The sequence below is a fragment of the Neofelis nebulosa genome, chromosome 2 (assembly GCF_028018385.1).
Source record: "Neofelis nebulosa isolate mNeoNeb1 chromosome 2, mNeoNeb1.pri, whole genome shotgun sequence".
In the NCBI taxonomy this organism is placed as follows: Eukaryota; Metazoa; Chordata; class Mammalia; order Carnivora; family Felidae; genus Neofelis; species Neofelis nebulosa.
In genome coordinates, this window is record NC_080783.1 from 77,697,818 (window position 1) to 77,722,170 (window position 24,353).

The window sequence follows — 24,353 nt, forward strand, 5'->3', positions numbered from 1 at the left end:
CTGCCATAGCCAGTCTATGACTGAAACATACTCATCTCATGTATACCTCCTGGCTTTCAGCCTCCTGTTTTCAGGGCTGCATTTTTGTGACACAGCCTATTAAGCACACAGTTGAAGCAATTCACTTCTGTTAAAATCACTCACAGCTGAACTGACTCTCAGACAACCGAAACTGTGTATGAAAGGCACTAAATGCCTTTTTAAAAGTTATTATGTTACTTTGGAGTTATACATGACACAACAATTTTGCAGTTAAATCAATATTTCCCCACATATAAACACTGGTGGTTCTTCCATCAGTACAAATTTCTTTATTAGTTAACTTCTGACAAAAGACCAATTTTTTTTCCCTTAACTCTATTGTTTTTGTTGGTCTCTGATTCAGAGTATTTATGTTAGGATGGAAAACTGCAACAAAATTTTTCAAAATAAAAAATACACTTGATTCTGTTCTGTTGCTCAGCTTTATCTTTTCTTATAAATGGATCCTCTTGGCTATAACAAGACATTTTTAACAAAAACACTGAAAAAGTGTTGCATAGTTTTTATTCTCAAAGATGTAAAGGTCTTATCTCATCCTATATTTTCTGAATTCTTGGGATGGGATTATCCTTTTCTTCCTTACTCCCCAGTGCTACTCACACCATTATTTACCCACCACCCTCTGGGTTTCTTTATTTGAAATCCACACTATCTGTCTCAGCCACCCACTTAATCATCCTTGTTATTCTCTCTTGTTCCCGCTCCCACCACAATGCATATCAATTCTGGACTCCCTAAAATGATATCACGGTAGTAGTCATATTTATATTTCTACTCCAGAGTCCACTCCAGTCATCTGGTTTGGAAATGCATTTGGCATGAATTTCTAGATGCTTTAAATGCAGACATAGTCATTCTAGTTGAATGCTCATTAATGGTATAGTACACAATCTTTGGACCTTGGGTATATATTCATTGAACAAGGCACACAGGAGCATTCCATAGATACGTATGCTTGCTTTTATGATCTCAATCTTCTTACCATTACCCCCTCATTGTTGTATGTACTTTCAGTGTCCTCTGCCCTCTTACAGAACTCAAGTAAGGAATATCAGCAAGAGCACAACTTTGGAGTCAGAGAACCTTGTACAATTTCTGGCCATGTAACTTGTGTACTATACTGCCTGAGAACAGATAAATGTGGATAGGTATAATGGGATTAAAAAACTAACTTGTTCTTGGAATTTCAGCAAGTCTCAAAACATAAACCAGCTAATGCTGGAAATATACCAAAACTAATACAGTGACTATGAATCTCTATCACTCACCCCTAGCTTCTACCACAGAAGATGAGGAATTTGGAGAAGAGTTCAGTGAAATGAGGGAATCAAAGACACTGGGTATGTGGTGGTATTTCCTACATCTAAGGCAAGGGAGAAAAGTACTTCTTACTTAAGCCAAACCATAGAGACTTAAAAATATGCATTCTCAGAGGTTGTGACTATATTTAAGAGATCAGGGTCTCACTCTTTGAACAGAGGTTTACTGGTTGTTTAATTTTAACCTGAAATGATGTTTTGGGGCCATCACAGAATGCAATGAAAAAGTACTTGAGGAACTGTGATCTGACTTGCTTGGTGTCTAGAGACATGCAAGGCAGGAAGCATTCTAGAGGAGTCTGTAAGGGCAGGGTGAGATAAAGAAGTCAATGGTCACAGAAGCCCATTTCCATGTTATTTGTGGCATGGGGACATGAGTTTCTAAGGGCAAGTGGACAAGGTAGAAAGTAGCTGGATTCACAGCCTCTCAATGGGTTCTGCTCTCCAGAGTTGCCTGCTGAGGCGAGGGAGCCCCAGAAGCAAGTGATTGCATAAGTACATCATCTAAAGCAGGAACTGAATGGGGACACTCAAAGTAGTTACCTGGGAGTCTTTGGCAATTATCGAGTGAAGAAGTGTTCAAAAGGCAACTCACTAAAAATTAAAATGTGGATGCTTGTCACATGGGAGGGTATAAGGGCCACCTGCTGTTACCCCACACTAGGCTGCATCATTACTATTTGAAAATAAAACTTTTCTATTAGCTTAAAATGGCTAGAAAATTGCAGATAAGTCAACCAAAGCCTGGGAAGAGAGATCTAGTGTCATATTTAGAAGAAATTATGGGAGAAATTATGGGAGAAAAGTTCAGCTCAAGCAAAAATGTCTCTTCTTATCTCAGTTTCCTTTATTGTAAATGGGAATAATGCCATTTCCTTTTTAAGCCTAATTTGAACACTGGAGCTGAGGATTAAGGTTAAGAATTTTTGAGCACCCAGCATAGTGATCTGAAGCTACTAGTTTCTCGATAAATGGAAGCTAAAAAAGGACCCCCAACTTTATAGTTAACAATTTGTTAGTCCTCTCTTAGCTATCATTAAATTCCAACTACTTCAATTTTGCTCTGATCTACTTAGCACAATGTAGTCATTCCCAACAGTGGACAATTTCCAGGGTCCATATTTTCTTACTCTGCTCCAGGCTAAACTTTCCTGTTGGAAAAAGAAAAACAAGATGACAAAAATGCTAACTTAGCCCAATACAGATCTATATTTCTTTTATCATGTCAGTATCCCTATGAAAGCTGGTAACAGCTTTTTTTCTCATTATTTAAAAAAAAAATTAATGTGTATTTTTGAGACAGACAGAGACAAAGCAGGAGCAGGACAGGGACAGAGATAGAGGGAGACACAGAATCTGAAATATGGTCCAGGCTCTAGGCTTTCAGCACAGAGCCCAACACAGTGCTCCAACACATGAACCATGAAATCATGACCTGAGCTGAAGTTGGATGCTTAACCGACTGAGCAACCCAGGCACCCCCAGCTCTTTTTTGAAATCAAAGTCACATCCTGTATATAATATACTCTATATAGTATCAGAATTTATATAATTATTCATCAATTTATATGTTCCATCAACAAATATTTATTGAGTGTCCATCATACAATAGAAACTCTTCTTGGGCGCCTGGATGGCTCAGGTGGTTAAACATCTAACTTCATTTTCCTTTTTTTTTTTCATTTTATTAATTTTTTTATTATGAAATTTATTGTCAAATTGGTTTCCATACAACGCCCATTGCTCATCCCAACAGGTGCCCTCCTCAATACCCATCACCCACGTACCCCTCCCTCCCACCACCCATAAACCCTCAGTTTATTCTCAGTTTTTAGGAGTTTCTTATGTTTTGGCTCCCTCCCTCTCTAACCATTTTTTTTTCTTCCCTCCCCCATGGTCTTCTGTTAAGTTTCTCAGGATCCACATAGGAGTGAAAACATATGGAATCTGTCCTTCTCTGTATGACTTATTTCACTTAGCATAACACTCTCCAGTTCCATCCATGTTGCGACAAAAGGCCATATTTCATTCTTTCTCATTGCCACTTAGTATTCCATTGTGTATATAAACCACAATTTCTTTATCCATTTGACAGCTGATGGACATTTAGGCTCTTTCCATAATTTAGCTATTGGTGAGAGTGCTGCTATGAACATTGGGGTACAAGTGCCCCTATGCATCAGTACTCCTGTATCCTTTGGGTAAATTCCTAGCAGTGCTACTGCTGGGTCATAGGGTAGGTCTATTTTTAATTTTTTGAGGAAACTCCACACTGTTTTCCAGAGTGGCTGCACTAGTTTGCATTCCCACCAATAGTGCAAGAGCGTTCCTATTTCTCCACATCCTCTCCAGCATCTATAGTCTCCTGTTTTGTTCATTTTAGCCACTCTGACTGGCATGAGGTGATATCTGAGTGTGGTTTTGAATTGTATTTCCCTGATGAGGAGTGTAAAGGTCTAACTTCAGCTCAGGTCATGATCTCCCAGTTTGTGGGTTCGAGCCCACATAAGGCTCTGTGCTGACAGCTCAAAGCCTGGAATCTGCTTTAGATTTTGTGTTTTCCCCTCTCTCTGCCCCTCCCCTGCTTGCACTCTGTCTCTCCTGCTTTCTCAAAATAAATAAACAAACAAACAAACATTAAAAAATGTTTTAAAGAAATTCTTCTTAGAGCAAGGGATAAAGCAGTGAATAAAACCTAGATCTCTGCATTCAGTGAACTTATGTTCCAATGAAGGAATCAGATAATAAAGAAGACAAATACGTAAAATGTGCTCAACATGAAGTAGCCAGTAGTACAAAGGAGAAAAACAAAGCAGAGAAAAGATATAGAAAGTGTCATATGTGGGTGTAATTTTATATAATGTGTCAAAGAGGACCTCAGAGAGATGACATTTGGTTAAAAACATTGAAGAGAAGGGACCAAATCGTGTGGATATTCAGCAAATAAACATACCAGCCAGAGGGAAAAGAAAGTGCAAAAGCCTTGAAGTGGTAGTATTCTTGGTGGTCATCCATATCTGGAACTGAGAAAGTGGGTGAATACTGACAGAGAACATGCAAGAAGTAATGGAAAGCTACATCATGTAGAGCTTTGTAGGCATTGCAAAGGGTGGGTTTTACACCGAAAGAGATGCAAAGCACTGAAGAGAGGTAAGCAAAGTTGTAGCAAAGAACAAAGTAGAGGTAGGATCACTCTGTTATGCTGTTTTGAGACTGTAACCCTACAGTCTTCCTCTTCCCTTTTACCAAAAGGAAGCAAACAAACAAAAACAAAATAAAAACACTTAGTTGGAGGGGTACCTGGGAGGCTCTGTCAGTTCAGTGTCTGACTCTTGATTTTGGCTCAGGTCAAGATCCCAGGGTCATGGGATCGAGCCCCATATTGGGCTCTGTATTGAGCTTGGAGGCTACTTAAGATTCTCTTTCTCTCTCTCCCTCTCCCTCTGCCCCTCTTTCCCGTTCATGCTCTCTCTGTCTCTCAAAAAAAGAAAAAAACACTTTCTTACTACAATATTCGGATAAAAATAGTAGTAGCTTGGGCTGAGATGATAGCAGTGGAGATAACAAGAAGAATTAATATTTTGAATTTCCTGAGGCAGCATATGTGGAGTTCAGGAGAAAGAGATTGCCCAAATAAGACTTCAGGGTTTGGCACAAGCAATTAGAAGAATGGAGTTTCCATTTCCTAAGATGATAAACTCCAAGAAACGAGGAGAAAAAAGGAGGTTTTATAGGGACCTCATGTGGCACTGAGTTCTGAACGTGTTAAGTTTCAGATTAGTGTCAGACATTCAAGAGAATAAATCAAGAACACTGTTGGATGTTCAATTCTGGATGTAATGGGAGAGGTCTTGACTGGAGATGGAGATGATATTTAAAATGAAGGGATCTTCTGTGATTACCAAGGGAGTGAATGCTGACAGAAAATAGGCCAGCTCCAAGGATTTATCCTTGGGACATACCGATGTTTGGAGGTTTCAGAGAAGAAAAGGCACCATGAAATAACAAAGAGAAGCAATGGTCACAGAAGTACAAGAAAAATTAGGGCAGCACCAGTGACTTGGTAGCCAAGTAAAAATTTGTTTCAAAAAAAAAAAAAGATAGGAATCAGCTGTATTTTGATGCTAATAGCTCAAGAAACATGAGGACTGAGAACTTACAAGTAAATGGAACAACATAAGAAGCATTAGTGACTTTGGCAGGAGCAATCTTGCTGGTATTGTGAGAATTAAAATTAACAGAAGTGGGTTTAAGACAAACTGGAGGTGTGGGGTAGTTCAAGGCAGTGACTATAGCCAATTCTTTCAAGAAGATTTTGAAAAGGAAGAAAAACAGATATATCTGTAAGGAGAAGTGTTGTCTAAAGGGTATTTTGTTTACATGTTTGTTTTTAAGGAAGAATAAACAGCATGCTTCACTCCTTGTGAGAATAACTCAAGAGAGAAACGGAACTAATGACTGAAGAGGTACACAGAATTGTTGCAATAATGTACTCAGGGATAGCATCTAGGTTGAGATAGATGGGCTAGTTGTCCTTACCAGCATGGACAAGACACTCATAGCAACAGGAGAGAAGGTAGAGGGCTACGAATGCAAGTAAGAAGTAGATGTGATGGTGAGACCAGTGGGGATTTTCTCTATTTGCTTCTGTTTTCTCAATAAAATAGAAAGTAAGATCATAAACCGAGAGGAAGGATGTACTGGAGGTGTGAGGGGAGTGCCAAACTTATGAAATAATAAGTTATAAAGTGGAGGAGAGAATAGACAAGGGAAATGTCCCATGACTGCTGGAGGGCCTGCTTGACGGTAGTGATCGTGTGTCAGCATGACTGTCAGCATGATCATAGGAACAGTCCTCAAAATAAACTATTACATTAGATCAGTCTCTTCAACACACTGTATAACATCCTATTTGGTGCATCTCCTCATCTGTTCCTTTCCCTTGGAAACTCCATATTCTTCCTTATAGCTGCATAAGTTCTGCCTATTATTTAAGGGCTAACCCATGGTTCATATTTTCTCTGAAGTTTTTAGTAACACAACTCTCTGTCTTGTCTCTTCCTCTATTTATATTCACTAGTGTTCTCTAGTGATTGAGAACACATACTCAGAGTTATACTGCCTGGATTCAAATGTCAGCTGTATGACTGGTGAAGTTCCTTAACCTCTCTAAGCATGTTTCCCAATCCATGAAACAAACACAACAAAACACAGGATATACTTCAAGGGGCTTTTGTTGGGGAATTCCATGACAAAATGCAGGTAAACTACTTAATGTAACGCCTGCTAAGTAGAAAAAGTTCAACAAATATTGACAATTAGCTTTAGTTACTATTACCTCATTTCTTAATTCAGGTATATTAATTGATTCATGGGGAAAATCTTTCATTAATCACTAAGTTACATGACCCCATTAAAGATATGAACTGTGTGCTGTATTTGCTTTTAAATTTCTCAGAAAGTAGTGGTCAGAAAGGAAAAACTGGATGAGTGTTTACAAAGCCGAATTTTACTTATTAACTTACATTGTAAAATTTAACCTTATCTTACATAGCACGATGATACAACAGTTATTTTATAATGGATCTTTCCATTTGAATTACTTAGAAAATTAACTAACTCATTAAATATAACAACCTAGCTTCCTGTGATTTTTTTAGCAAAAATATCTCTATCTATATTTATACCGCATCATTACTTATAAAGAAAAAGACATTAAAAAAAAAAACAGAAAGAATGCCTTTCCTCAGTAGAAAAATAAATCAAGACATGACAAATGCAGTAAATAAGCATATAGTGGACAATATATTTATACACATATATTTTTTACCCTAAGATAATAACCATTAAATACATATGTTCCATGTATTTCAAGTTATTTTTGATGTTTTTTTTATTTTTTACAATGTTTTAATATGTTTTAATGCAACAAAATAACATGGGAATACTAAGGTATTAAATATTAAAATTAGAAATCTGGACACAAATTTTCTCATTTATATAGCAATTTTCCTTAAGACAGTATATTGGCTTCAGCAAGAAGACTTTGCAAGGTCATGAAAATATTAATTATGATATACAGTGTGAATAATTAATTGCATATCCCAACATCTCCCATGTCAATAAAACGATGACTTAATGTCATATCTGTATTAAACTATATTGACTATGAAATTAGATCTTCCTCAGCAAAATAACACTGGAAGTTGACAATAGAAACAATTTAGGCTTTGCTTAAGGAACTGATATGTATACAGGAAGCATCTGTCCATGGGAAAAAATAGTGAGGAAGAATTTCATACAGAAGTCAAATAATAGGATTATTCTAACAATAGCAGAACTCTGTTTTTTTTAGTTGAATCAATCTGCAAACGTTTGTTAAAAGCTATCTTTACTTTTTAAATTAGATAATTTTCATATGAGAAGTTAAAAACTATACATTTTGCCACAAAGTCTACTTTTCAAGGGCCAATTTTAGAAATATTAGAATCTCAATTTTTTTTTAAATTACACTTTACCCAATTATGCTAACACTATACAGATAAATGTAGCATCAGTTTCACAAAGGAGAAATAGAAAATGAGAATATTAATTAGATTTCTCATCTCTGTTCCACATCCTTTCTTTTTAATTTGAGAACTACTACAACTTTCAGATGCTGGCAAAAACTTTGCCTGTACTGGTAACAATAGTTTCCACAATACTTTGGTTTATTTAATGTGCTCATGTGTGGAATTAATTTCATTACCCCGATTAAAATTGGTATTTAGTATGACTCTGTGTGTGTGTGTGTGTGTGTGTGTGTGTGTGTGTGTGTGAAATCAGCAATACTACCAAACTCCTAGTCACCTAAATTTGAAACATTAGTCATGTTTTGGTTCCTCTGTTTTCTCTTTTCTTGTATCCAGTCACCAATTCTGAAATAGCATTTCAAAATGTACATAGAATCATCTCCTTTCCCTTCGCCTAATTGGCTTCAGATTTAAAACACACACATACACACACACACACACACACACACACACAGATAAAATTGAAAATTCAGTTACATGCCCATCCCTCCTGAAACACTTTTAAATTTGGTGTTTATCTTTCTCCTTCATTTTAATTTGTTACTACATATTGCTTTATGTTTCTAAGGCAACTATCCTAGGCAAGCTCCTTATCTAATAATATCTACATGAATATAATAGCCAATAGCAAATCCTATTAAATTCAAGTTTTTCTATCAAATCCTCCACATAAAATGGCAGAAACAGTTCTTCCTAAATATCATTTCCTTCATGTCATGTTTCTCCTCTCACACCTCCTAGTTGCCTACAACGATATGTCTAAACAAAGGCAAAGGCATTGTTTCTAAGATTCTTCATCATCCTCCTTAGGCCAATGATCTGGAATGGATAGTTACAACCTTGAATTCTAATTGGGCTGTTTCCTCACATGGCCTCATATACTTAACTGTCTAAACTTTATCATCCTTTTCCATTCCTCAATTATCCGAAATCTTTGCATTTTACAAATGGCTTTTATTTCAAAAAAAATTTTTTTTAGAATAAAATCTACCACATTTTATTGATAGGAGCTCTGATTTTTAATAAAGATTACAAAAATAAACATTTCTGCCATAAGTCACATAGAATGACAATGTAGGGTACAAAAAATTAGAAATATAAGAAAATTTTAATAGACATAAAAATGGGTAAATATAAAAATTTTAGTCCTAAAATTATGAAAAATATAAATAAAAGTTTAATCACTCTTAAATTATATGATTAAATCATATGATTGGGTTATATGATTAAATTATCTGATTTTTAAAATTAGGATTCAGAAAATAAAAGAAAGAAAGGTATTTGTCAATTTGGATATATAAATTCTTAAAAGGATAAATAAAAACAGAGCCAGGGAACATACCCAAGTTGACCTATAATCCATATTCTTAACAAGTAATTTCATTGGCTCAATTCTTAAAGAAAAAAAAATGGCTTGCTTCTCAATGTGCTTTTATTCTTACACAGAAAGCTATCTTCTTTCTGTCTAAGCCTGGTTGCATACATATCCATTTCTATATAGCTAGGATTCAAATACACCACTTATAAAGTTTTCCTTCATTTCACCTCCATACAGTGGTACATCTAAATTCACACTTCTAGGTCCAGTTGACCCCCAAACAACATAGGATTGAAATGTGCGGGTCCAATTATACACAGATTTTTAAAATAAATACAGTACAGTACTATAAACGTATTTTCTCCTCTTGATGTTTTCTTAATAAAATCTTTTCTCTAGCTCCTGTTATTGTAAGAATGCCATATGTAATACATATAACATATATGTGTTAATAGACAATTAATTTTATTGGTAAGGCTTCTGATCAATAGTAGGCTAGTACTAGTTAAGTTTTTTGGGGAGTCAACAGTTATATGCAGATTTTTGACTGCATGGGGTTTGGTGTCACTAACTCCATGCTGTTCAAGGGTCAGTTATACTAAACTTTTTGGATATTTTCTATTTTTCATGCATAATGTTCTACAATGAAGAACTATCTCTTGGTTTTCATAAGTACACAAGCAGATCTTGATAAATGATGAATATATAAAAATGATTTAAAAATTCATTTTATAGTAAGATGAGGCTGTGTATGAAAACTATATTTGTAACTGTGGGAAGAAAGAATCTATCATTAAAAAATGTTCAAAAAACAAGGTTGGAAGTCTCACACTTCCTGATTTCAAAACTTATTACAAATCTACAGTATTCAAAACAGTCTGTTACTGGCATAAAAGCAGAAATATAGATCAATCAAACAAAATAGAAGGCTCAGAAATAACCCCCTACATATACAGTCAAATGGTTTTCAATAAGGGTGCCAAGACAATGCAATGGGGACAGTATAGTCTTTTTAAGAAATTAAGTAAAACAATATATCCACATTGGACACTTACCTTATACCATATAGAAAAGTTCACTCAAAATAAATCAAAGACCTAAATACAGAAGCTAAAAGTATAAAACTCTTAGAAAAAAAAAAACACATAGGGAAAAAGCTTTATGACATTGGATTTAGCAATCATTTCTTGGATATGACATAAAAGCAAAACAGGCAAAAACAGATAGATTATGTCAAAATTTAAAATTTCTGTTTTTGATCAATGGACAAAGCAACAGAGTGAAAAAATGCACCCTACGGGAAAATATATATTTGCCAATCACATATCTGTAAGGAGTTAATATCCAAAATATGTAAAGAACTCCTACAACTCAACAGCAAACAAACGATCTAAAACACAGTCAAATGATTTGAATAGATATTTTTTCAAAGAAAATATACAAATGACTGTAAAGCACATAAAATGATGTTCAACATCACTAATAACTAAAAATACAAGATACCATCCTCACCTCTATCTGTTAGGATGGTTAGTCTTAAAAAAAAAGAAAAAGAAAGAAAGAAAAGAAAGAAAAGAGAAAGAAAAGAAAAGAAAAGAAAACAAAACAAAACAAAACAAAACAAAACAGAAAAAAAGTGTTGGCAAAGATATGGAGAAACTGGAACCCTGTGCACTGGTATAGCTGCTATGGTAAACAGTATAGTGTTTCCCCATAAAATTAAAAACTGAATCAGCATGTGACTAAGTAATTCCATTTCTGGGTATATATCCAAGAGAATTGAAAACAGAGCCTCAAAGAGAGTTTGTAAACCCAAGTTCATTGTAGGATTATTCACAGTAGCCAAAAGGTGAGAGTAACCCTCGTGTTCATCAACAGATGAGTGGATAAAGGTGGTATATACTCAAATGAAATACTATCTAGTCTTAAAAAGTTAGGAAATTCTAACATATGCTATAACATGGATGAACCTTGAGGACATTCAGCTAAGTGAAATAAGCCAGTCATAAAAAGACAAATGCTGTATGATTCCAATTATATGAAGTACCAAGAGTAGTCAAATTCACAGGGACAGAAATTTGAATGGTGATTGCCAGGGGCTAGGGGTAGGAGGAAATATGGAGTAGTCATTTAATGGATATACAGTTTTAATTTTGCAAGATGAAAAGAATTCTGGAGACTGGGTGCACCACAATGTGAATATATTTACAGAGGAGGAAAAACAAACAAATAAACAAACAAAAAACACTTTTTCTCTCTACCCTCTAGTTTATCCAACATGAAGCCCACATATTAAATTGACAAATGAAAGAGTAACAGCAGAATAGGCATATCAATTTTATTTGATGTTACTATTTTTGGTTTTTATGTGTACGGAGGTCTTCACAGAAAAGTAGTGAATACCCAAAGAAGTGGTTAAACTTGGGAGTTTATATATCATTTTAAGAAGAGGTGATAAATTGTGGAGAAATGACCTGACAAAAAACAAAACAAAACGCAACAAGGTATTTGTGTCCCCAGGGGTGATAAATTGTGGGAAAACAAACATATGGGAGAAACTAATAGCAGATAAGGGCTAGTTAGTAGGGTTTAGTTTATGCGTAGTCATAGCTATGCAGGAATAGCTCTGACTACAGTGAGAAAGGTTGTTCCTTTCCTGGTTCAAGAGAGAGGGACATCTTGGAAATGGAAATGCATGCTTTGCTTTTAGGCAGAGGGAAGTTGAAGAGAGCTTTTCCTGTATCTGCCTTTTCTCAGCTGCTTTCAACTTAAAATAAGCTTTATGTCAAAGTGGCATTTTACCTTTTGTATGGACTACAAATAAAACATGGAGCAATTTGCAGTTTGGAAAAAAAAGTGGTATGGTTTGTGGCGACATATTCTTATCCCCTTCTTCATAACACTACTAAAATGTACACTTAAAAACACTTGAGACAATACCTTTTATACTATATATATTCTACCATAATTTAAAAAATCCAATGTAATAGTGTCCAAAAATTAAATAAAGGGACTGTTGAGGGGTAGTTCGAGTGTAAATTGGGTTATGCAGCATGCTTTTTGCCTATAGTGGTACACAGATGTGTCCCTGAGAAAATACCTAGAAATGTTTTACTCCACTTTCTTATTTGAAAAGAAAGTTATGGTATAGTAATATTAACCCAAAGATAATAATAACACCTATCATCTCCATTTTCATCAAATATATATGTATTGAAGTACATACACAAACACACATAGACAAATATTCTTGCACACCACTTTTAATCTAGGCAGTGAAATTAATTCCACACATGAGCACATTACATAAATCAAATATCATAGAAATTATTATTATTGCCAGAATTTTTGCCAGCATATGAAAGTTATAGTAATTCTCAAATGAAAAAGAAAAGATGTGGAACAGAGATCAGAAATCCAATTAAAATTCTCATTTTCCATTTCTCCTTTGTGCAATCAATGCTACACTTGTCATATTTTAATTCATGGGAAAGGCAATCCATATATATGGGCAGGTACACTTAGGAAATTGAGAACAGAGAAAATATATCCTATGGTTTATTTTTGTTTTATATAGTAAATAAACTTGTCCTTCGAGGGCAACTTATTCAGAATTTGTATGCTGTAGCTCTTCCACTAATAATGCAAGACTGCTAGAGTCTTTTTCTCTTTATCAGCTTGCTTGTGTGCATACGTAAGAAGCAGTTATTTGGTCTAGGATATAAATAGCTGAAATAAATCTCCTATTTCTTCATTTTTTCCCTGATGAAATATATTTAAATGCCAGCTGCATTATAACCTTCAAATAACTCAATGCCAGAACTTGAAGTACTATTAATGTCTGAATACAAGTAAATGCTAAAGAACCTTAGCATTTTGTTTTAATTGCCCATAGCGTTTTTATAAATATTCATCCAATAATTACTGTTAATTTCTTATTCAAAAATAATTGCAGAGTAAAGGGAAAAGCAGACTGCTTAAAAACTTCCCTCACTTAGTCCACAAATGGAGCCCAGGGCATGAGAATTACACATAATAATAATAATAATAATAATAATAATAATAATAATAAAATCTCACTAGGAACTCAGGGCAATCCTATATATACTTTGTTATTTTTGCAATTATAGGTATGCTCATACAATATCATTAATTAGTTGTTTATGTAAATATACCCCTTTTACCTCCTCACAGTCAGGGGCTGTTATTTACATGCATTTGTTTTGTTCTTAAAGCTAAGCTTATATTAGGTAAATGACAGATTGTTTGATTGATTGACTGACTTTTTGGCTTAATCAGTGAAAGGAAACTGGGGTTTAGAAAATTAATGTCTTGCCCAAGGTCTAATAGTGAGCCATACAGCCAGATCTTAAACTTATGGTTTTGGCTCCAAAGCTACAGACTTTGGCTCCATAGCTGAGATTTTTTCCATTTACTTGAAGAATATTTCTCCACAGTGGGCTTTTTCTTCTCATATATGTTTTGCATATAATGGAATAGAGTCATGTACCTACCTCAGTGATTATGATCATAGTAGTGTTCTCTACTTTTAGGACAGCCTACAGGCATGAGATAACATTGACGACTGATGCCTAAGCCAACTAAAATATGATTTTTACTGGCATTCATTGAATATGCAATTCAAACACTATTCTCAAAAGTAATGCAAATACACACACACACACACACACACACACACACACCCACACACACCCACACACACACACATACACCTATACATTTGCTTAATGATTACTCCTTGGCTTTTGAGTTTTTATGGACTTTTACATATCCATAGATTCATTATATTTCTAGGATTGACTGTTCCAGGGACCCAGTAAATATTTAATATCTCTGTGTATTGGTAAAAGAAATTATAATATTTATGTTCTTAAAGTCTATTAACTTACTCAAATGTGAATTTCTCAAAGAGGCTTTTCCTCACTTCTCTATTCTCCATACCTTACCATTCTTAGTCTGTTACTGATTGCAAATTCCATGAAGGAGGGACTTAGTTTTGTTCACTGCTATATCCCAGGCACACAGAACAGTATTTGGCCCATATTAGTATATTAAGTGCTCAACAAAAGTGCATTTAATGTCTCTAAATGGATTTTTTTTTATTTGGTAAGTCTCTCTCTCCAGATATTAACATAAAAATCTTATGTTAAAAAAAAAACAAACAAATGACATCCTGAAAAGAGAAATTTTTATCCCTGTTCTTAAATATAAATTACATAAATTTACAAAATCTTAGAACCATAATTGTTTTTTTCAATGTTTATTTATTTTTGAGAGAGAGAGAGAGAAAGAGAGAGAGAGACAGAGTGTGACCAGGGGAGGGGTAGAGAGAGGGAGACAAAGAATCTGAAGCAGGCTGCAGGCTCTGAGCTGTTTGCAGAGCCTGATGTGGGCTTGAACTCACGAAACATGAGACCATGACCTGAGCCAAAGTCGGATGCTAACCAACTGAGCCCCTTAGAACCATGATTATTGAGAAGCATGGTAACAAATCTCTAATGATGACCATTAACATATTAACCTCAATGACGACCATTGAGGAAAATATTCACTCTCCTCAAAATTCTGAATCAGAATTTTATGACATTTCACTTTTTTTGTTGTTAGGAAAGATGGGAAAAGGAGAAAAAGGGGTGATAACAGCTGTCAGTTTATTTATATTTATATAAATATATGTATTTTTATTTATACATAAAAAGTTTTATTTATAAAAAGTTTATTTATATGCATATACAACAAGAATCCCAGAAATGGAGTGACTTCAAGAAAATAAGAAATTTAGTAAGGTCTTCAGTCTTAACTGCACTTAAAATATCCTGTTACCATGACTGTTATTAATATTATCATTTCATTTGCTCAAGTAATTAGAATATATATAAATGTATTATACATTTAATACATTAAATATGTCAAATAAAGAAGTAACTTAATGTAAATATTCAATCACTAGGATTGTATTTTCCAAAACTTAACTCTAATTTGTCCTGATGTTTCATTACAATTACTTCCAAGAAAAAAATATTTTCATCTTGTCCCTTCTCTGTGAAAACATGGGATATTTGCTTAATTTTTTTGCTCTGTACATATCTTCAAATATTTGTAGATTGATATTAAGGGTACACACAACATTAAACTTTTAGGATAATCTCTGAATTCAGTCAAGCCAGTTTAAGGGTATATTCTAGTAAAATAGACTGAGATATTTGAATGAATTCACTGCTTGTGTCATTCAGACACTTCGTAAGTAGATATCAATTCAAGTTTTCCACTAAAATTAAGTTCTTTTTAACAACTATTTCTCAATACCAATTTTGTACACCTTTATATAATTTATCAGTCATCACTTGGCTACTTTAATGTGTTCATATCTTTTTAAGATATAATTATTCAAAAATTGAACTTTAATACCAAAATTGAAAAAAACAGATATTTTCTACATTAAACAAGTATCGACAGATTTGTACATCTTTTAACTAACAGTTTGGATATCTGATTCATGATGTGTTTTTCAACATTAGTTTTTCCCAGACAGTCACACAATTGAGTCATTCAACATGACTTGCAAATATCTGCAATAAGCCTCCACACATTTGACGATTTGTCTAGAAAGTTTGGATGGCATTTATGTTTTCTTACTGATATCATAAATTATGGTGGCACATAAAATAGAAAAGTATTCTTTTCATTAATATTATTTCGCAGACTATTTTAAAAATCTCAAAATTCAAGCACTAATAATCACAGTACACAGGAGGTAGTTCAAGATGGTGACACAAAAGATCCTCAGCTTACTTCTTCCCACAGACACCAAATCTACAGCTACATATAGAACACTTCCCTCTAAAAAAAAGACCTGAAAACCAGCTTGTCAGTTTCTCCACAACAAAGGATAATGGAGTTAAATTAAGATGGGTAGGAAAGGCAAAGGCTTGGTCTCACCAAAATCCTCACCCCAGCATAGCAACCCACAATCAACAATCCACAATCCGATCATAATCAGATCTCACAAATACAGAGTTTCTCCCTGATGAGCAAGAGGTACATGCTCCACATCAGGCATCCCGGCCTTTAGGACCTGTACTGAAGGGACAAGTCCCCAGAATGGCTGACTTTGAAAACCAACAGAATTGGTGTCCAGGAAACCCAAAGGATGTAGGAAGCTGAGAATCTACACTTAAAGAGATTGCATGTAGACTCATGCAGCCAAGACCTGTGCAAAACCAGCAGTTTGAAAATCATGATACCATATGTGAAAGAGATTCATTTGCTAATCTTCAAGTGTCTGCTAGAGAGGCAGGAGCCTGTTGGGACTCTCTGGAGATGGAGATGCCAGTGAGCACCATTTGGGGGATCTCATTCTACTTAGTAGTGTCACTGATTATGGGTGTCATTTTTTTACACTCTCCCTCTATCTTGCTAGTGCCAGAGAGAATGTCCCAACCCTGCACTCTCCATGGCTTTGCTATGGCTGGGAGGTACATCCCACCTCAGTGCTATCCTACAGACCCAATAAAGCTGGCAGGCACGCCCAGGCCCAGCACTACCCACAACACCACTAAAACTAATGGGAACATAGCACATGATCCCCATTGCTCCATTAAAGCTGGCTGGTGTGCGCAGTCCACATAGGGGATACCTCTTGAGTGTTGATCTATGTTGGCTAGGGGAGGTTGCATTTGTGGGCCCTACAATACTGAAACAATTGAAAAGGCGGTTTTTGGCAGGCTAATAACCCAAGGGCACAACACAGACAGAAGACTGAAACACCTGAATCTTCTGTGAAAAGGCCTACTTGCTTGTCCTGGAATTTTAGTCTGAGGGGCAGACTGCCAGTTCAGCAGATATCTACAGAGGGAATAGAGTTGATCTTAGAGAACAGAGGCCAGGGGATGCCATCTTTGTGTTCTCCAGGGACCTTGCTACAGCCAGCTAGCACCTCCCAGAAAGAAGTTTATACAATCATTAGGAGTTTTGATTTTTGCAAATGTTGCCAAGGAAATACCTCCCAATCTGGAGGCCAGCAGGTTTACAACTGTAGTCCCACAGGACTGTATACATTAGCATACTTCAAAAGCTGCTGCCTGAGGGTTTCATTTCCAATCAGCCTGAAATTAGGGGCTAAGATCCCTCCCTCTGAAACAATGACAGGTTTTGATACAACCTCAAAAACAGGGACCTATCAAGAATAAATCAGGCTATTTAGACAACTCCAAAGGTTCAAGACACAACCAAGAGCTAGGACAAGGTTGAAAGAGAAGATTAATCTACTATATAAAGCCACTCTTTCAAGACTGGAAGAGGTAGGCGTCTCTCCTAATACATGGGCACAAACAATCAAGGAAAATGAAGAAACAGATAAATAAGTTCCAAATAAAAGAACAAGACCATAGGGAAAAAAAAAAAACTTAATGAAAGGAATATAAGTAACTTAACTGATAAAGAGTTCAATGTAATGGTATAAGGATGTTAACCAAACCAGGAGACATAGTGAGAACTTTGACAAAGAGATAGAAAATATAAGAAAGTACTAAACAGAAGTCACAGAGCTGCAGAATGAAATAACTGAACTAAAAGTACATAAGAGTGCTTCAACAACAGACTAGAGGAAGTAGAAAAAGGATTATTGATCTGGAAGACAGGGTAGTGGAACTCACCAAAACAGAGTAGCAAAAAGAAAAATTTAGAAAAGAGAAAGTAGCTTAAGGGACCAATAGGACAACATCAAATAAAACATTTACATTACAGGGGTACCAGAAGGAGAATAAAGAGAGAAAGAGGAAGAAAACTAATCTGAAGAAATAATAGCTGAAAATTTCTCTAACCTGGGGATGAAACAGACATCCAGATCCAGGAAATCAAATGAGTTCCAAATAAAATGAACTGGAAGAAATCAACACCAGACACATTATAATTAAAATATCAAAAGTTAAAGATAAAAATAAAATCTTAAATCCCACAAGAGAAAAAAGGACTTGATATGTATGAGAGAACCCCCCCATAAAATGATCAGCAGACTTTTCACCAGGTACAGGATATACTTAAAAAGCTGAAGGGAAAAACAAAAAACAAAAAAACAAAAAAACTTCCAACCACAAATACTCTACCCAGCAGGATTACCATTCAGAATTAGCAGAAAGATAGTTTTCCAACAAGCAAAAGCTAAGGGAGTTCCTCACTACTATAGGAGACTTACAAGAAATGTTAAAGGGACTACTTTAAGTTGAAAAGAAAAAATATTAATGAGTAACAAGAAAACATATGAAAGTAAAAATCTTGATGGTATAGGTAAGTATATAGGAAAGGTGGTGGATTAAATTAGTAAAGTTAGCATGATGGTTAAAAGGCAAAAGCAGTATAAACAACTATAATTAGTTAAGGGATACACAAAATAAAAAGATGCAAATGAAGTTTGCATGAAAATAAAAAGTATGACATGAAAATTAAAATGCATGTGTGGGTTGGCAGTAAAAATGTAGTTTTAGAATATGTTGAGATGTAACTTGCTGTCAACTTTAAATAGACTATTGATTATATAGGCTGTTATATGTAAGCCTTATGGTAATCACAGATCCAAAACCTGTAGAAGATACATGAAAGATAATGAGAAAAGAATCTAAGCATAACTTTAAGGAGTCATGAAACCATAGGGAAGAGAGAAAAAGAAGAAAAAAAGGAAGAGAAAGTAACTAAAAATTACAAGATAGTCAGAAAATAATTAACAAAATGGCAATTAGTACATACCTATCAATAATTATTTTAAATGTAAATGGACTAAATTCTCCAATGGAAAAAAAAACTGGCTGAATGGATTAAAATAAACAAAGAAACAAATAAGACCAACCTATGTGCTGACTACAAGAAACTCACTTCAGATGTAAGAACATACACAGGCTGAAAGTGAAGGGATGAAAAAAGATGTTTCATGCAAATGGAAACCAAAAGAAAGCTGCAGTAGCTATACATAGACAAAATAGATTATTTATTTATTTATTTATTTATTTATTTATTTATTTATTTATATTTTAGAGAGAGAGATAGCATAAACAAGGGAGAGGGGCAGAAGGAGAAAGAGAAAGTGAGAGAATCTTAAACAAGTTCCATGCTCAGCATAGAGCCTGGTGTGGGGCTCAATCCCACCACTCTGGGATCACGACCTGAGCCGAAATCAAGAGGCAGTCACTCAGCTGCCTGAGTTATCTAGGCACCCCCAGACAAAACAGATTTTAAGACAAAGACTATAATAAAAGACAAAGAAGGGTATTACATAATGACAAAGGATCAATCCAACAAGAAGATACAGCAATTTATAAATACCTATGCACCTAATAAAGAAGCACCTAAATATACAGAGCACATATTAACAAACCTAAAGGGAGAAATTAACAGTAATACAGTAAGAATAGGGTTTTTAGTACCTTACTTATATCAATGGATAGACTGTCCAGACAGAAAATCAATAAGGAAATATTGGCTTTAAACAACCCATTAGGCCAGATGGACTCTATAAATATAGAACATTCCACCCAAAACAGCAATATACACATTCTTCTCAGAGGCACATGGATATATATCCAGGATAGATCTTATGTTAGACCACAAAACAAGTCTAAATATATTTAACAAGATTAAAATCATATCAAGCACCTTTTCCAACCACACTGGTTTAAAAGTAGAAATCATTTTTAAGAAGAAGACTGAAAAATTTTTTTTAAGTATGTGGAGACTTGGGGTGCCTGGGTGGCTCAGTTGGTTAAGTGACCAACTCTTGATTTTAGCTCAGGTCATGATTTCACGGTTTGTGAGATGGAGCCACATGTCAGGCTCCACTCTGAAAGCATGGGGCCTGCTTGAGATTCTCTCTCTCTCTCTCTCTCTCTCTCTCTCTCTCTCTCTCTCTCTCCTCCCTTCCTCCCTCTCTCTCTCCTTCTTTCTCTGCCCCTCTCCCCTCTCTCAAAATAAATAAACTTAAAAAAATATATGTGCAGATTAAACAACATACTACTAAACAACGAATGTGTAACTGAAGAAATCAAAAGAACTAAAACAAACAAACAAATCCTGGAGGATGGAAATGGAAATACAACATATAAAATCTACAGGATGAAGCAAAAGCAGTTCTAAAAAGGAAGTTCATAGTGATACAGACCTACCTTAATATATGGAAAATCTCAAACAAGTCTAGTTGTACACTAAACAGAACTAAAGAAAGAAGAACAAACAAAGCACAAGGTTAGAACAAGGAAGGAAATAATAAATATCAGAGCAGAAACAAGTGAAATAAAGACTAAAAGGCAGTAGACAATATCATTGAAAGAGTGAGTTCCTTAAAAAGGTAAACAAAATTGATAAACCTTTAGCTAGACTCACCAACAACAAAAAGAGAAGACCCAAATAAATAAAACAGAAATGAAAGAGCACAAGTTACAACTGATACCACAGAAATATAAAGGATCAAAAGAGATTACTATGAACAATGATACACCACCAGACTGGACAACCTAGAAAAGATGAATAAATTCCTGAAACATACAACCTTCCAAGACTGAATCATGAAGAAAGAGAAAATTTGAACAGATCAATTACCAGTAAGGAGATTGAATTAATAATCAGACCCCCCAACAAATGAAAGTCCAGGATCCGATGGCTTCACCAGTGTTTTCTACCAAACATTCAAAATTTTAATACATATCCTTCTCACACTCTTCCAAAAAAATTGAAGAGGAATGAATACCTACAAATTTATTTTACAAGGCCAGCATTACCCTAATACAAAAGCCAGACAAGAACACCACAAAAAAGAAAATTATAGGCTAACATCCCTGATGTGCATAAATGCAAAAATCCTCAACAATTATTAGCAAACCCAATTCAATATTAAAAAGATTATGCATAATGACTAAGTGGGATTTATTCCTGGGACACAAGGATGCTTCAACATCTGCAAATTAATCAATATGACATACTACATTAACAAGACAAGGGATAAAAATCATAGGATCATCTCAATAGATACAGAAAAAAAAACATTTGACAAAATTAAATATCCATTTAAAATAAAAATTCTCAATAAAGTGGGTATAGAAGGAACATACCTCAACATATTAAAGGCAATATATGACAAGCCCATAGCTAATATACTCAACGGTGAAAAGCTGTTCCTCTATGTCAAGAAAATGACAAAAATTTCCACTTTCACCACTTTTAATCCACACAGCACTGCAAGTCCTAACCTGAGCAATTAGAAAAAAGAAGGAGGAGGAAAAGAAGAGGAGAAAGGAAGAAGGGGGAGGAGTGGGGACGGGGGGAGAGAGGGACGGGGGAAGAGGAGGAGGAGGAGGAGGAATAGGTGAAGGAAGATGCATATATTACCCAAAGTAATCTACAGATTTAATGCAATCCCTATTCAAAATTACAATAGCTTTTTTCACAGAAACAGAACACACAATCCTAAAATTTGTATGGAACCACAAAAGATCCCAAATAGCCAAAGCAATATTTGGAAAGAAGAAATAAGCTGGAGGCATCATGCTCCCTGATTTCACAGTATATTATGAAGTTTTAGTAATCAAACAGTATGGTACTGGCATAAAAACAGACCCAGAGGTCAATAGAACAGAATAGAGAGCCCCCAAATAAACCCATGCATATAGTGGCCAATTAATTTACAACAAAGGAGGCAAGAAAATACATTGAAGAAAAGACAAAAGGTGTTAGAAAAATTGGGCAGACACAAGCAACAGAATGAAATTAGACTACTACCTTACACCATACCCACAAATTAACTCAAAGTGGATTAAAAGACTTGAATGTTAAAGCCTGAAACCATAAAACTCTTAGAAGAAAATAGAGGCAGTCAGCTACTTGACATCGATCTTGGTGATGATTTTGTGGTTGTGATTCCTAAGTCAAAAACAAGAAAGGTAAAAATAAACAAGTTGGGACTGTATCAAACTGAAATTTTTCTGTACTGCAAAGAAATCCACAAACAAAATGAAAAGACCACCTACTGAATGTAAGAAAATATTTGAAAATCACATATATGATCAGGGCTTAATATCCAAAATATAACAAATTCATAAAAACAACAAAACAAATAATCCAATTTAAAAATGAACAGAGGATATGTACATACATTTTTCCAAAGATGACATACAGATGGCCAACAGGCACCTGAAATATGTCTAATATAACTAATCAATGGAAACCAAACCTCAATGAGATATCACCTCACACCTGTCAGAATGGTTAATATCAAAAAGACAGGAAATAAGTGTTGACAAAATGTAGAAAAAAAGAGTCTTGTGCACTATTGGTGGGAATATAAATTGGTGGAGCCATTATTGAAGACAGTATGAAGTTTCCTTAAAATATTAAAGATAGGAATAGCATATGATCCAGCAATTTCTTTTCTATTTACCCAAAGAAGACAGAAACACAAATTTGAAGTCACATATGCACCCTCCTTATGTTCACTGAAGCATTATTTGCAATTGCTAAGGTATGGAAATATCCCAAGTTTCCATCAATGGATAAATGAATAAAGAAGTGGTATATATATACAATGGAATACTCAGTCATTAAAAAGAATTAAATTTGGCCATTTGCAACAACATGGATGGGCCTTAAGGGTATTATGCCAAGTAAAATAAGTCAAATAGAAAAAGAAATATACTGTATGATTTCACCTACAGATAGAATCTTAAAAACAAAAAAAAATAAACTGATACAGAGAACAGATTGGTGGCTCCAAGAGGGGAGGAAGTTTGGGGGCTGGGAGAAATGGGTGAATTAGGTCAAGAGGTACATACTTCCAGTTATAAAATAAATAAGTCATATAAAATAAATAAATAATGTACAGCATGATGACTATAGTCAATAATACAATGTTGCATATTTGATAGGTGCTGAGAGAGTAAATCTGAAAAGTTTCTCATCACAAGAAAAAAGTTTGTGTGGTGATAGATGTTAACTCGACTTATTATGGTGATCATTACACAATATATACAAATATAAAATCACTATGTTGTACACCTGAAACAAATACAATCTTATACATCAATTATATCTCAACTTAAAAAAAGAGGCTCATGGTGTTTAGAAATTCTTGTAATAAATATGTATCTAACCCACACACACAGACAAAATAAATACATAAAAACAACCACAGTAAATATTGCATTTTGTGTAATATTTACAGTAATCCATTTGAATTTTCCATTTTAAAAAGTTGAATTGTTCTATATTTTAAGGTATAATTACTCAAGCACTTAATTTACTAAGTGATTCATAAAAGAAGAAATGTCATTGGCCACAAATATTTTAAATGATGCTCAATGAACATTTTCCTTCTCCTTTTTTTAAGCTGATGGCTCTGTACGAAGGCAGTTGTTACCTTAAGTATCCCAGATCTGATATAAAATTTATGTTCTGATAGTTGAAAATAAAGATTTCATAAAAATTTGAAATAGTGTTTAAGTGGTTTTCCTGAAAAGGTATCACCTTTATCCATTTTATTACAACATAGTATATAAAAGAAAGTGAGGAATGCACAATTATTATGGCATAAGCTTAGCATATAAAATGTTTCAAAATTGTTTAGAAGAATAAACTTATTGTAGGTCTTTAAAAATACAAATGTGTCTATGTACAAATATGAAAATATAGACATATAAACCTATAAAATGCTATAGATCTTTGAAATGCACAAATGTAATTTTCACGTTTTAGTCATTTGTTAGAGACCAAAAATGTGCAAAATATGTACTTATTTATGAGGATTTTTTTTGAGAGAGACAAAAGCATACAAGGATGTACAAAACCAGTACTTAGCTATCAAATGAACCTTCTGACAATCCAGCCCGACCATCTCAACAAGATTTGGTTACTTTGGTATTTTTTGAAGTAATTTAGAAAGGAAAAAAAAAGAGATATGATAAATATGATAATATCACTATATTACTAATGTAATACAACACATTATAGGTGGTAAACTTTATTTGCATTAACTGTTATTTTATTCTATATGGAGAAAGTCATTAGATGTCTAAAAGAACAACTTCTGTTTACATAGAAATGTATTCT

General features: G+C 34.5%; 1 protein-coding gene across 4 annotated transcripts in view; it reads right to left on the reverse strand.

The window, feature by feature from the left end:
• GALNT13 (polypeptide N-acetylgalactosaminyltransferase 13) overlaps positions 1–24,353 on the reverse strand; it is a 540,886-nt gene that overhangs the window by 294,617 nt on the left and 221,916 nt on the right. The window lies entirely within an intron of this gene.